This window comes from Copidosoma floridanum, unplaced genomic scaffold (assembly GCF_036245765.1).
Source record: "Copidosoma floridanum isolate Cflo_tuat_1 unplaced genomic scaffold, Cflo_Japanese_pri ptg000030l, whole genome shotgun sequence".
NCBI classification, from domain to species: Eukaryota; Metazoa; Arthropoda; class Insecta; order Hymenoptera; family Encyrtidae; genus Copidosoma; species Copidosoma floridanum.
Genome location: NW_028321907.1, coordinates 8,539,734 through 8,551,919, shown reverse-complemented (window position 1 = coordinate 8,551,919; position 12,186 = coordinate 8,539,734).

Below are 12,186 nucleotides of genomic sequence, written 5' to 3'. Positions count from 1 at the left end.
GTTGGACGTCGACGACGACGACACGTCGCTGGACCAGTTTCTGGATTGGCTCACTAAAAACACGTCCCTCCTGGTGAGCAATTCCCGTTCCCGGTTCCCCCCCCCCTTTTTTTCGTCCTTTCCCTCACGGGTTGGGCTTCGCAGGATCTGAAGCCACGGAGGAAGGGACCCCCCAGTTTTACGGACGCGGACGAGGACAAGACCGACAACGTGATGAGCTCGCAGCAGGAGTCCCCTAGCCTTGGTGTGCCCTCGCCGAGGAAGGTGCGGATCCTCGTGGACATCGACAAGAACCCCGAGCTGATGAGGGCCCTGTTCTCTCGGAACCTCAGCGAGGGCCCACCGGACAGCCCGGGCGAGTACCAGGTGATCGTCAACCTCGAGGATTACGTGGACCCGCAGGAAGAGGAGGTGATATCGCGCAAGCTCGTCGACATCGTCAAGTACCAGCTGCGCCGGAACATGACGCGGAACGGGACGATGCCCGAGTCCCTGTGGGTCCTCCCGGTCTACGACGACGGGGCCAACGGGACCTCGGCTCAGGGACGAGTTGACGGTGACGACAGGCTACTAACCCTCAAGGACGTGGATTTTCCCACGGACGCGCGGAGCAACGGCGACCTCAGGAGTGTGAGGATCCTGTTTTTCTCTGCACAAAAGTTGGAGCGAGTGAGTTGATTTTCCTGTAATTTGGGTCTTGTTCGGTTGTCAGGAGCAAAGGGGTCTCGACGACGTGGAAGGCGATTACGGCGGGGACGACGAGGACGGGAAGTCCTACGCAGAATCAAAGGTCCAACGAGTCACGAGTCGGTACAAGCTGCATCGGTACGCCGGTTGAACGGGTGCACTCCTTTGGGCTAATCGATCACAGCGAGCCTCAACCAGCCACGGATGGATGAAAAGCCAGGATTCATAATATCACTTGTTTTCTTCTCCATTGTCAATTCATGTAGACGCTCGTGGCTGGGGCGTTTTCCACACGTGTCAATAAAGACGGAGAGTGAAAACCTCACTGCTAAAGTACGCGCAATTAACTCGAGTGCACGTCTCACGGAACAATGCAGACCCACATTTGCTTATTGCGAAATTCCTCTTCTGGCTTTTGGCCTCTTGGTCGGGGAATCCCCTGTGTTATTGACGCGCAGGGAAAATCTCACGCTTGACCGGTGTCTTTGACATTACGCGACCACTGCAGTCTCATCGCGGGAGTTTGAGAGTCAGGGGGGGAGTTTGGCGTACCTACCCGTGTACCTCGGGTGTCACGTGACGCGACGTTTCGATTTTAACTTTGCTCTGCGCCCGTTTTGTACACACACGCGCGTGGATGTCGCTCGTGGACCATGACTCAACTTTCGAAAACAAAGTTTCCGTACCTGCGAATGGCGTATTGGCGAAGCTCGTGATTGGGTTCCGGGGCGATTTTCAAGCGCACTTTGTATAATTCGAGTGCGCTGTTCAAACTTCTGTACCCACCTCCCTTATACAAAATGTGCATCGCAAAGTATTTGATTAACTATAATATGCAATCGGTGGGGTAACCAACTCATTAAAATTATTGAATTTCATGAATACTTTTCGGTAAAATCGTTGAAATCGTGAATTATCGCCCGAGACTCGCGAAAACGCAAGGTATCGTAAAGCAAAAGCACGAACCTGATACGGCGTTTCGACGCTCGAAGAGGAAAGAAAGAAATAAAACGTAACTCGCAGCTCGATTACCCTCCGAGGCGTATAGGTATACAATGCAATGACGAAACCCGTAGTTTTCCCATGGCGTTGTAATACGCGCGGTGGGATCACAATACTCGCGAGAGCCGGCGAAACGAAGTAAGCTTTATTCTCGCGATTCTTTATCGGACCAGGAACTCTGATCCGCGACTTCGTCACACCGACGCCCCCCCCAAGTGCACGCGTAAGTACACGCTCCATCCGGCTTTTCGTTTGGGTGTCGTTTTCACCTCGCCACAGCAACCAAGTTATATACCTCCCTACTTTTATTACGGTGTACACTTATTACGGGGCCAATGAAAATAACTCTCATCATCTCTAGGCTTCCGCTCTCTCGGAGGCTCGCTCTGATACCCAAGGCTGGTGTATACACAATTTGTTTTCGTCCCGAGCCAAACCATCGAGTCGAAATACTACGTGCATACAAAACTCCGCGCGGCATCTTTTTGACCGTAGAATTAGTTTGTTATTAAAGTTTTAATGGAAGAAGCATATAAGAAGATGAATAACAATATGTAAATCAACTTTAGGTGAATGGGTGAGTTGGTCCCATTGTTTTAGTTTTCAAATTTTAGGGGCTCGGTGGGTTATTGTGCGTCGCTACGAGCTCAACAATACACGAAAGGATCCTCGCACTGAATATATTAGATCTCGGTTGAACTGACTGAAACTCGAAAGTGACACGCAGGAGACACATATTTTAAAAGCTTTGCGTGTATTTCGTTATTTTGGGCTCTCGTAAAGTAGTGAGAGTTTCATCACAAACAAAAAAAAAACAACAAATTCACCATTACCAACTAATGTTTTTTGTTTTCCGCTCATCGATTGAGAAATCAAAGCGCTCGAGCTTACAATCACGGTGCGTCGTTTTTCAGCTTCTACGGCTTGATGTTGCTCTTAGGTGGGCACTGGTGCATTCAACCATTACTCCGAACGAATAAAATATTGGTACGAAAAAAAAAAAACGTGTCCAACTCTCTTCCACCGCTCGGTGTCCAATCGACCTTCCAGCGTTTCCCTCGTTACGCCTCGTGTCAAAAGCTCGCAAGAAAAGTTGATCCAGCAATCACAGGATTCGCGCTGTATCCTTGACAGTGTGTATACAACTTTCCACGACACGTGCGGTATCATTGGCTGGCTAATGGATATGCACGTACGAGAGAGAGATAAGGAGCTGCTAAAAGCCCTTTGAAAAACAGTGTGTATATCCTCGTCGTTGCGAAACTATCTTCTCGCGTGGCGACCAGTAGGAGTTGCGCAATCCTGCTGGGGGAGTTAATCCAGTTTCCGACAGGGTCACTGGGTAAAAGACGCGGGTCCCTCCATCTCTCCTCCTTTGAAACGCGGAGATGTTTGTTTACGTAAATATAGCGATGATTATTCGAGACAATCGGAGGAAATTGTACCCGATCCGATTCTGCGATCAAACAGGCCCAAGCGGTTTCCCTCCCCCAGCGAAAAATCATCAATACAATCTGTGTGTACGATCCGCACAGTCGGAGAGAGAGAGAGACGTCCACGTGGTAAGCAAAAAGGAATTATCAACTAATAATCTGGTACATGTGTGCAATGTACGATATCGGGCCTTGGATCGTGCACTGGTATAATATACGGATGAAGTAAAAGGATAACGCGTGGTTCAACAGCAAAGCGGTTAATTAGCGCACAAATGAAATCGTCCCTCTTTTCCTGCGAGTCACCACGTGAGGGTATGTATATACTTAATAACGATTTCCACTTGTTGCTTATACATGCACGATCTTAATCGTGCACGAGGCTCCCTAGCTCGACGTTCAAGCGGAGGGTCAACGAGAGGAGGAAAAACCGGAAACAGTGCTCGCAAATCGTACGTGCAACGTGAGATGTAAATGGATACCTATACATACGTGGTAATTAAGTTCTTTTCGGCGATTCGAAAACAATAACGAGCGTAGTCGCCCAAACGGAGTAATTAGTGGTTAAAAAATAGCACCAAAGGTCGATAATCAAAGTGATGGTTGTACGAGATTATTTTTTTCCCCCACACCCTGCACTTGGTAAGGATACGTGTTGCCACTCACAGGAATATGTTGTGCGTACATGAGTCCTGATTAGCTTGGCTGTCGGTGTTAGCGTTACATAAAGTGCAATACGTATGAAATAAAATAATCCGTCCCGGGGATTCCCTTTTTTATTTGAATGATCGGTGCCTAAATGGGCGGTACGCATCAAAGGAACGACATTGCGCCGTTCATCTTCGGAAAGGAAAATTTTATCGTTTCCCGTTTACGTAAGACACTTTACGACTCTTTGCGTGCACATTGTTCCTTTCCAATGTACATACACCGCGCAAGGGGGAACTACCCGTGTAAAACTATAAAATTGCTCGGCACCAAAGTATCGTCCTACCAGCATCACTTTTTTATTTTTTTATTTACCAAACCACGTGCGCACGTGAAAACCCAATCGTTCCAGCCTACGAGTTTGAAACGTTTGCCCGGACAACTATTCCAAAAACACTGGGCAAACTATTTAGGACTGCGTGCACCCGAACAAACTTCCTGGCTGGAAACTGTTGCGTACCGACGTTCCACCTGCTTGCCGTTGGAGCGAATTTCGCACTCGCCGGGTGTAAATATAATATCCATTATGGCTCACCGCGTCGAGTTAATTCACCCGCTCGGCTTTCGAGGGGTAATTTCATGAATACGCGTGTTTTTTCAACGCTTCGCGATAACCCGCGCTCCGTGCCGAGCTGCCGTGGATTAATGCACGTACAAAGGCACGCGGAACTTTATTCGCGATGAGTGTGAAAAATCAACGTTGGTACAAGCGACGAGTGTGTACACGTATGAGAGATGGAGCGAGAGAAAAAAAAAGGAGATTTGATTTAACGGCGTAATGTGGCGCGCCGCGAATACAAGGCGCGAAAATCCTCGCGGGTTTACCGTTAGGCAGCGGATTAACTATATACCAGTGGTACAGTAGTGGCGGAGCCAAATCGTTTGCCATGTTTTTTCTCTCCTAGGCTCTTTTGTACTTGTCACGTCTCATTCTTATTTTTGCGGCTGCCTGGCATTTATTTGTTTTTCAAGGAAAACGTATAGTTTCATTGCATGTATACATATACCACGTGTGGTTACGTGGTTTTCTAATAAAGTAAATGGTACAACTCTGCTGTCAAGGAAGTAGCAGAAATACACGTCGGGTGTTGATGAGCTCAATTTTTGATACGAAACAACATAGGTGTACGACAGAGACAAAGATTTCGCTGAACTTTTCGTGTTGCAGCAGCTCGTTAACTTTTTATTCGAAAAAATTTAATGCAAGCACAGAGTTGACTAAACAACAACAACAACAACAACAACAACAACAACAACAACAACAACAATAATAATAATACCACTTATAAGAGTCCGAAACAATCAAGTGCACCGATAACAGCCTGCGACCGTTCACGATCAACATGTCTTACCATACTCGTATTGTTCTACTTGGGCTGAACAAAAACGTCTTTTCCAATATTATTTCCTCTCGAGTACCTAGATGCACTACTCAACTTCTGATGCGTTGCTCTTTCCGCAAGAGTAACAATTGATCTGAAAACAAAAACAAAACAGGAAGATCAAAAATTTAAATAATGCGGTGCCTATATATAACAGCAGCTCGTGGGTCTCCCGTACACGAAGGGAAGGGCCCGTTGCGCCACGGATCTTAGAGGCCCCCCCATAGAACTCCAAAGAGAGAGAGAGAGAGGGTCAGCAGCAGCAAAAGAAGTGGTGGAGACACAGCAGATGCGGAGCAGACTCTGTCGAATATTGCGAAGCGCGCGCGCCAGGAGAAGGTAACGAGAGGCCCCGTACGTACACACCTCTGGTGCCTACTGTGCCAGTGTATTATACCTGCCGTACGTGCATGCCTATAACTAGTCGCGTAGCAGAGACCGTAGGGAGATAACACATAGCCCTCTCCGACCGAGTAGGCCGTTTGCGATCCATCGCAGAAGTTTGGCTCTGGTACTCGTTGGCGGTGGTGTATATTTGCTTGCGCGAGAGCGCGGCTTATCCTACCAGAGAACTCGGTCGTAGCTCTATTTTTTTTTTTTTTTTTTTTTTTTTTCGCATAAATCTATTCATTTGTTTGGTTAGTGCATCGATTTTGCTGTGCCTCCTTTGGCTGGATGAGGAGGCCCGCTGGCTGTCTCCGCTACCCTTGAAGATCGAGCCTTCGATTCGACCAGTCAACCGTGAGTTTTTTAGTTTTGTTTCCGTATGTTTTTTTTTTTTTTTTTTTTTTTTTGCAATTTCAATTTCAACGGGTGAGCCCATCAGCGGAACGTGATGGGCGAAAGTGAAGGAAGAGTCGTAAGATCCACTCGAGCAGCCTTGTATGAATTTAAGGAGAACCGACAAAGGAGTATGAGTAAAAATAATCACGTGGATTGTTGAAAATGTGCAAATAAATTAACTTTATCGTGAAACCCCGTTACGTTTTACCTTTACTTTGTTTCGTATACGCAAGGTCGATCGTTGATTTATCCTTTATTTATAATTTGCATTTGATTCCTCTAAGAGCATCTACATACGTAAAACGAATGAACCGTATTGCCGATACTTGTTGCACAAGCCATGTGTTTCGTTATCTCGGCACGATTTTGCAATGGGAAAACTAAACGGTGTCAATTAAATTGTACCTAATTGCAGCGAGTCTCTTTAATTGAAAATGAAAAGAGAGAGAGAAAAAAAAAGAAAGAAAACATTCAATTCAACTGAACAATGTGTGCAAACGAGCCAGTAAAATTGTTTGTTTTACTTATTCGCAGCGGCCGTCACCTGCGCCTTGCTCCTTGTCAATATACAGGCTATGAATGTAACACGCGCCGCATAGAGATAGACAATCCCGCCGATTGCGCCCTACTCCGCGAACCAGAATGGAAAAACCATTCGTGCGCATTTTTTCCCCAATAATCGGTTACCTGAACATTCGTTTGTTAACCAAGATCGTCAAAGAAAATCCTCAAACGACACGAGATGAGTATAAATCGATCAGGATAAAAACAGCAAACAGGCAAGCGCGCACGTATTGCATAAAAGTATATGTACAATACCCGTGAAATATCCTAGGGGGCAAAGATGGCATTAGTTTCTCTGATGGTTAAAAATACCGAGGAAACGTAAAGTCCTGACCAGCACGTCAATCGGCACTTTTTACATCTTAAATCAGTGAGGGCGATATCGCTGGCTCTATTTATCCGGCTGTGTAGTTTTTTTTGTTCTCCCCCACATTGTGGATAAAATACGGCGGTCTCGCGTGGGAACATAAAAGCGCCAAGAAAAAGGAAAGCGACGCCAAAACTTGGGTACAATCTACACGTACACCTTGTACTCTGCGCAGCGACTCGCTCATAATTAACACGACGACTATTGTACCTTTTATTTTTCACAACGATAACTACGGTGATCATGAGGATAGGCAACATCATGCACGTGTAAAGAGAAAAATACGTAGTTGGCTTAAGTAAACAAATTTTCACTTTGTTTGAAAATGGATATCTTGAGCTGCCGATAGAATACCCCTGTATTAACGATTGGCTCCCACCCGTTCCGAGCGAAGCGATCCTCCCTTACGTAACCCCGATTCTCCATATTCCAGAAACCCGTCAAACGCCTCATCGCGAATAAAAAAAAAAGGAAATAAAAGAAAAGAAAAAAAAAAGAGCAAGGCAGAAATACAGTCGTAAACAACAATCTCCTTTCGAAACACGCGGACTCGGCGCAAAGGAGCCCCCCTCTCCGCGTGCCGCCGGTATCCTCGGCCCATTGCGCAACAGCTCTAAAAACCACGAGGGGGGTAACGATCCCGCGTTACGCTTCCTTAACCGTAGCGGCGCCGGTGGCACTATATTATCTCATTAAGCCAGCCGTGTATATATACCTTCTAGATTCGCTTTCTCGGGCCCGCGAAGATCACACGTATATATGGCAGCTCTTCGGCGCGCATCCGAGGGAGACGAGAACTTTAGCGCGAAACGACCCTTGGGTGGAACTTTTGCTCGCAACTTACCGGACCTCGAGAGCCAATGGCCGAGCTCCCTTTCATCCGACTCTATTTCCTTTTTTTTCCCACCTTCTCCTCTCGACGCGGACGACTGCACGCGCTAGAGAAGCTACAGCGGCAGTGTAGCGCATAGTTGCACGTAATAAATCATCTCCGCGGGCATGTCCCGGTAAAAACCAAAGTATATACTTACGTACACACGGTCGTGTGAAAATGCGAGCGATGGGGTATGGAGAAGGAAAGAGAGACGCGGTGGGAGCCGATGCGGTTTGCTCTCTTGCGTAAGCGTGCACTCGGATTTGGAGCAGAGGGCTTCGGGTTGGATGTTCGCGGATGCGCGGGACTCGGGTGATGGCCCTGATATATTTCGCGGAAAATCCATCTCTTATGGTTGCTACAATTTTGCCATCGTTTGGACCTTTAGTGGCTATTTTCTTTTTTCTACCTCCTAAGTTCTCGTGAAATGTTGACTATGTCAGCGCGAGCCGAGTTTTCTTTCCGAGCCAGCGTTTCGTCCAGGGACCGAGAATATTGGAGAGTCGAGAGTTATTAAAGTTTCTTCATCAGCATTTGAAAGTAGGGGGGGGGGGAAGAAACATTCCTTTGAAGCCATGAATTTCAATAAATGTGTTGCCCCGAATATATTAGTTTGGAGAAATTTTGAACGCGGAAGAGTTACAACTGGCACGGAAGTGAGTATATAATACATGTATTTCGCAACTGACGAGCTCCGGTCATCTCGGCGCTTTGCTGCAGCGAAATCTAAAACTGTCAGAGCAGTACGAGGGGCGTGGGGGGCGGTGTCCATCATCCTCCCGGATTCCGCGTTGCTTTACGATCCGCGTTGTCTCTCGCCCAAACTGAAATGTACGTATCATATGTTTTTGACGCGAACGTATACATATATGCATGGTTTAATCACGCCAAGGGTGCCATTTGCCTTTTGAATTGTAACACACGTGTACCGTCGTATTCCGTACTGCTCTAGGGGATGAAAGGGGCACGATTGAAGCTCTTACGACTGTGTCTGGTACAGACTCATCCGCTTACAAAAATGTGAAGTGAGGAGCCAGTGTAACGCCTAATTCTTTTTGCCATTTGGAGTAAATTATTCAGAAAAAAAATAAAAATATTCACATCACTCGAAAAAGTAATATTCGACGCGTGCAGACTTACACGGACTAATGCACCCACGTACACGCGCGACATATTGGGCGACGAGCGGATTTATGCGGATCGTGCATACGTAATCTTTCATCGGAACGGGATCCCCCAGCCCTCGCGCGTACCTGATCGGAGCACTGTTGGCGCTACGTCGCGCAAATATATGAATCACACGGGCTGCACTAAATCATCATCGGTGAAATCTATTTTTCAGCAGTTTTTTTTTTTTTTTTTTTTTTTTTTTCCGATTGCTTCACGTTTCGTCGCGCATGATAACCAGTGTACAGGTGGAATATAACAAATGCACGTGGCGTCGACCGACTGACGTGGCAGAAAAACAATTCAACTTTTATTAATTGCTACACGGTGCAGTTAGAGTGATAAAAAAAATACATAATTGTAAGGGTAAATCGTTCGAGATCTATCGGACGCGCGACTGTGCCGATCGAACGAGTGCTCGATTCAAGGTGAGAGAGAAAAGAAAAAAGCACCCGACTGACAGCAACAACTAGCAAGCATCGAGAAAAAACGTGTGGTATAAGTATAGGCATGAGGTACACCGGGAGATAAGAAAATGAAATATGAAAGTGTGTGTGTGTGTGTGTATAGGTGAGCGGGCAACGATAGCTCATTGTACGTTTTCCCATGAGAATCACGAACGAGCCGCCTCGGCATTGTAAACACGAATCACCCCCCCCCCTCCACACGTGTACGTGTTTCCATATTTTACGGTATAGAGTCCCCCTCGCTCTTTGACACTGGAGCACGAAATGGCCTTATTTCGTTCGATAATTTCTTACACTCACGTGGGCGAAAAAGATGGAAAAAAAAACCTCCGACGACCCGGTTAACTTTGTTTTCATCAATTTCAAGCCGATTACGAGCTCGACAACCGAGTCGGACCGCGTCCACTTGATGGCACTCGCGGAGCTTTTCAACACCGCGCGGATGATAATGGAGCATTGTTCATTCAAATCGATCGCTGCTATGGCAAAACACGTATATGTATATCTACACATACACATGTAAAACGTCACTTTTGTCGCGATAAAAAATGTATACCTGCTAGGGGAAGGACAGCCATGCGAATAAAGTTATTCATTCCGAAGCGGTGAATGGGCCATTATGAGTTTCGATAAAAACGCATGCACAGGGACGCGCCGTAGGGGTGTTGTTGGCGTTGCGTTCTCTCAAATGGCAAAAAAAAGTGACCGCGACGAATAGTAATACTTAAAGATTCTATAATGAAACTCACCCACGTATATTATTATTATACGGGCGAAACTAAATGGTCCCTTGCGCTCGAGCGCACCCAAAAAAAAATCTGTTATTAGCGAGAGACGAACGGGGTAAAAGCCACCCGGCTATCCCACACTGGAGCAAATTTGGGTGTCCCTCAACTTTCCCGTTTCGAGTGCACGGGTGCTGTGGCGACAAGCGCAACGCGTCAGGTGTATCCCTCGGTAAAACTTACACGTGACCAAGCAATTTTGAAAGTGTCATTTCGGTGGTTTGAGCACACGTGTGTAATAATTATGTCCGCGTACAAAGGGAGTCGGAGACGTCCAAAGTAACTTTGGGGATGGAACAAAAGAGAGAAGCGTATCAAGGCTGTATACCACAACAAGGGCGTCCCTACTATTGTACACGAGTGTAAAGGAAGTGCATAAAAGAGCGTCTCTCTTCCCTCTCCGCGGTTTAACCCGTGCATGACATATGTGTATACGCAATGGAGATGTACTTTAGGATCACGGGTGTTTATGTATCGGGTAGTCTCACGCGAGGAGGAGAAAAGGAAGGAAGGGAGAGTCGGTTCTGAAGCCATGGAAAGAGAGAGAGAGAGAGTGCCGAGGTGAAAGGACTCGCGGAGCTGGCGATGCGGTTGTGCAAATCCGTCCGGTGATGGTTCGTGCACGTGAGGCAAAGTATATATAATGGGAGGACGAGAGAAAAGAGAGATGTACACGTATATATATATATATATATATATGTATATGTATAGGTGGGTGCAGAGACGTACTCTCTGCTTTGACGAGCGTCCGTCGAAGCGTTTGAGAAAACGTAATCAGATTGGAGGAACTCTCTCTCTCTCCAGTAAGGGTATACCTTGAATCGCTGACTTTTTGTCACGGCTGGTGGTAAACAAACGATGGATGAACTTTCGTTAGATGTGGAAAGAAAAAAAAATGGTTCAAAGCATGGTTCGGGCATTTCGGCCTCCCCTGACCCAGTCGCCGATGGTACAGACCCTCGTGGTTTTATTTATCGAAACAGTCGAGTATCGCAAAGCATACAGTGCAGTTGCAGCGTGTAAGGGATAAAATATAAAAAAATGCATACACATTCGGAGGCAAGGATAGTGGTACAGGGGGAGCGGTGATTTGCCTTGGTAATTGGAGGAAAGAGCGCCCGCGGGCTTTCTTTATCTTGTGAGTGTATATATATATATATATATATATAGGTACCAGAGAGAAAGAGCCGGAGGCAGAGCGAGGCTCTAATGTCTTTTCGCTCGGAGGTATAGGTGTACAGAGGTGCGGGGGGCCTATCTTAATAGCGTGTTCTTCGAGCCGACAAATTGCGAGGATTTTCTTTTTTCCTCCCTTTCTGCCGATCCAGTTTGCTGGAGGTGATTGAGAGACTTTTTCTTTTTTTTTTTTTTTTTTTTCTTTTTTTTTCTTTTCTTCGGTAGGAGGAGTTTTGTTTTTCAAATGTACTTCTCTATCTGCCTACATTATCTGATATGCTTGGTGCTCCATGTGTACGAGTGTACTTGTATAATTTTTTTTTTTCGCTCGAATTGCGGACATAACTAGAATACTTTAATTTTTATTTTTTATACATACTTCATAACAATTTTAAATTAATTGTGTAAGTATAGATTTAGGTGCCTGCACACACCAGTATATATTTTTTTATGTTATCTCAATAAGATTTTTTCAAAGAAAAATGAAACGATCCCCGAAATTTGACAATATGAAATATCCTAATGCGATGATTAGTAAAAAAAAAAAATTCATTTTTTTTACACCATTTTTGAAAATTGGCAGAATCAAATAAACAATAACTGATAAAATAGAAATTACTTTTTAGCTATTATAGGTATCCAAAAATGAAAATATATGCCAAGGCTCATGATGATAAGTCGAGGAAATCCAGAGTTACAATCAATTATATACGTATATACACCCATACACACCCGCATACATTTTTTAAAAATTATATAATCTGAATAACATTATTCTTATGAAATTCAAT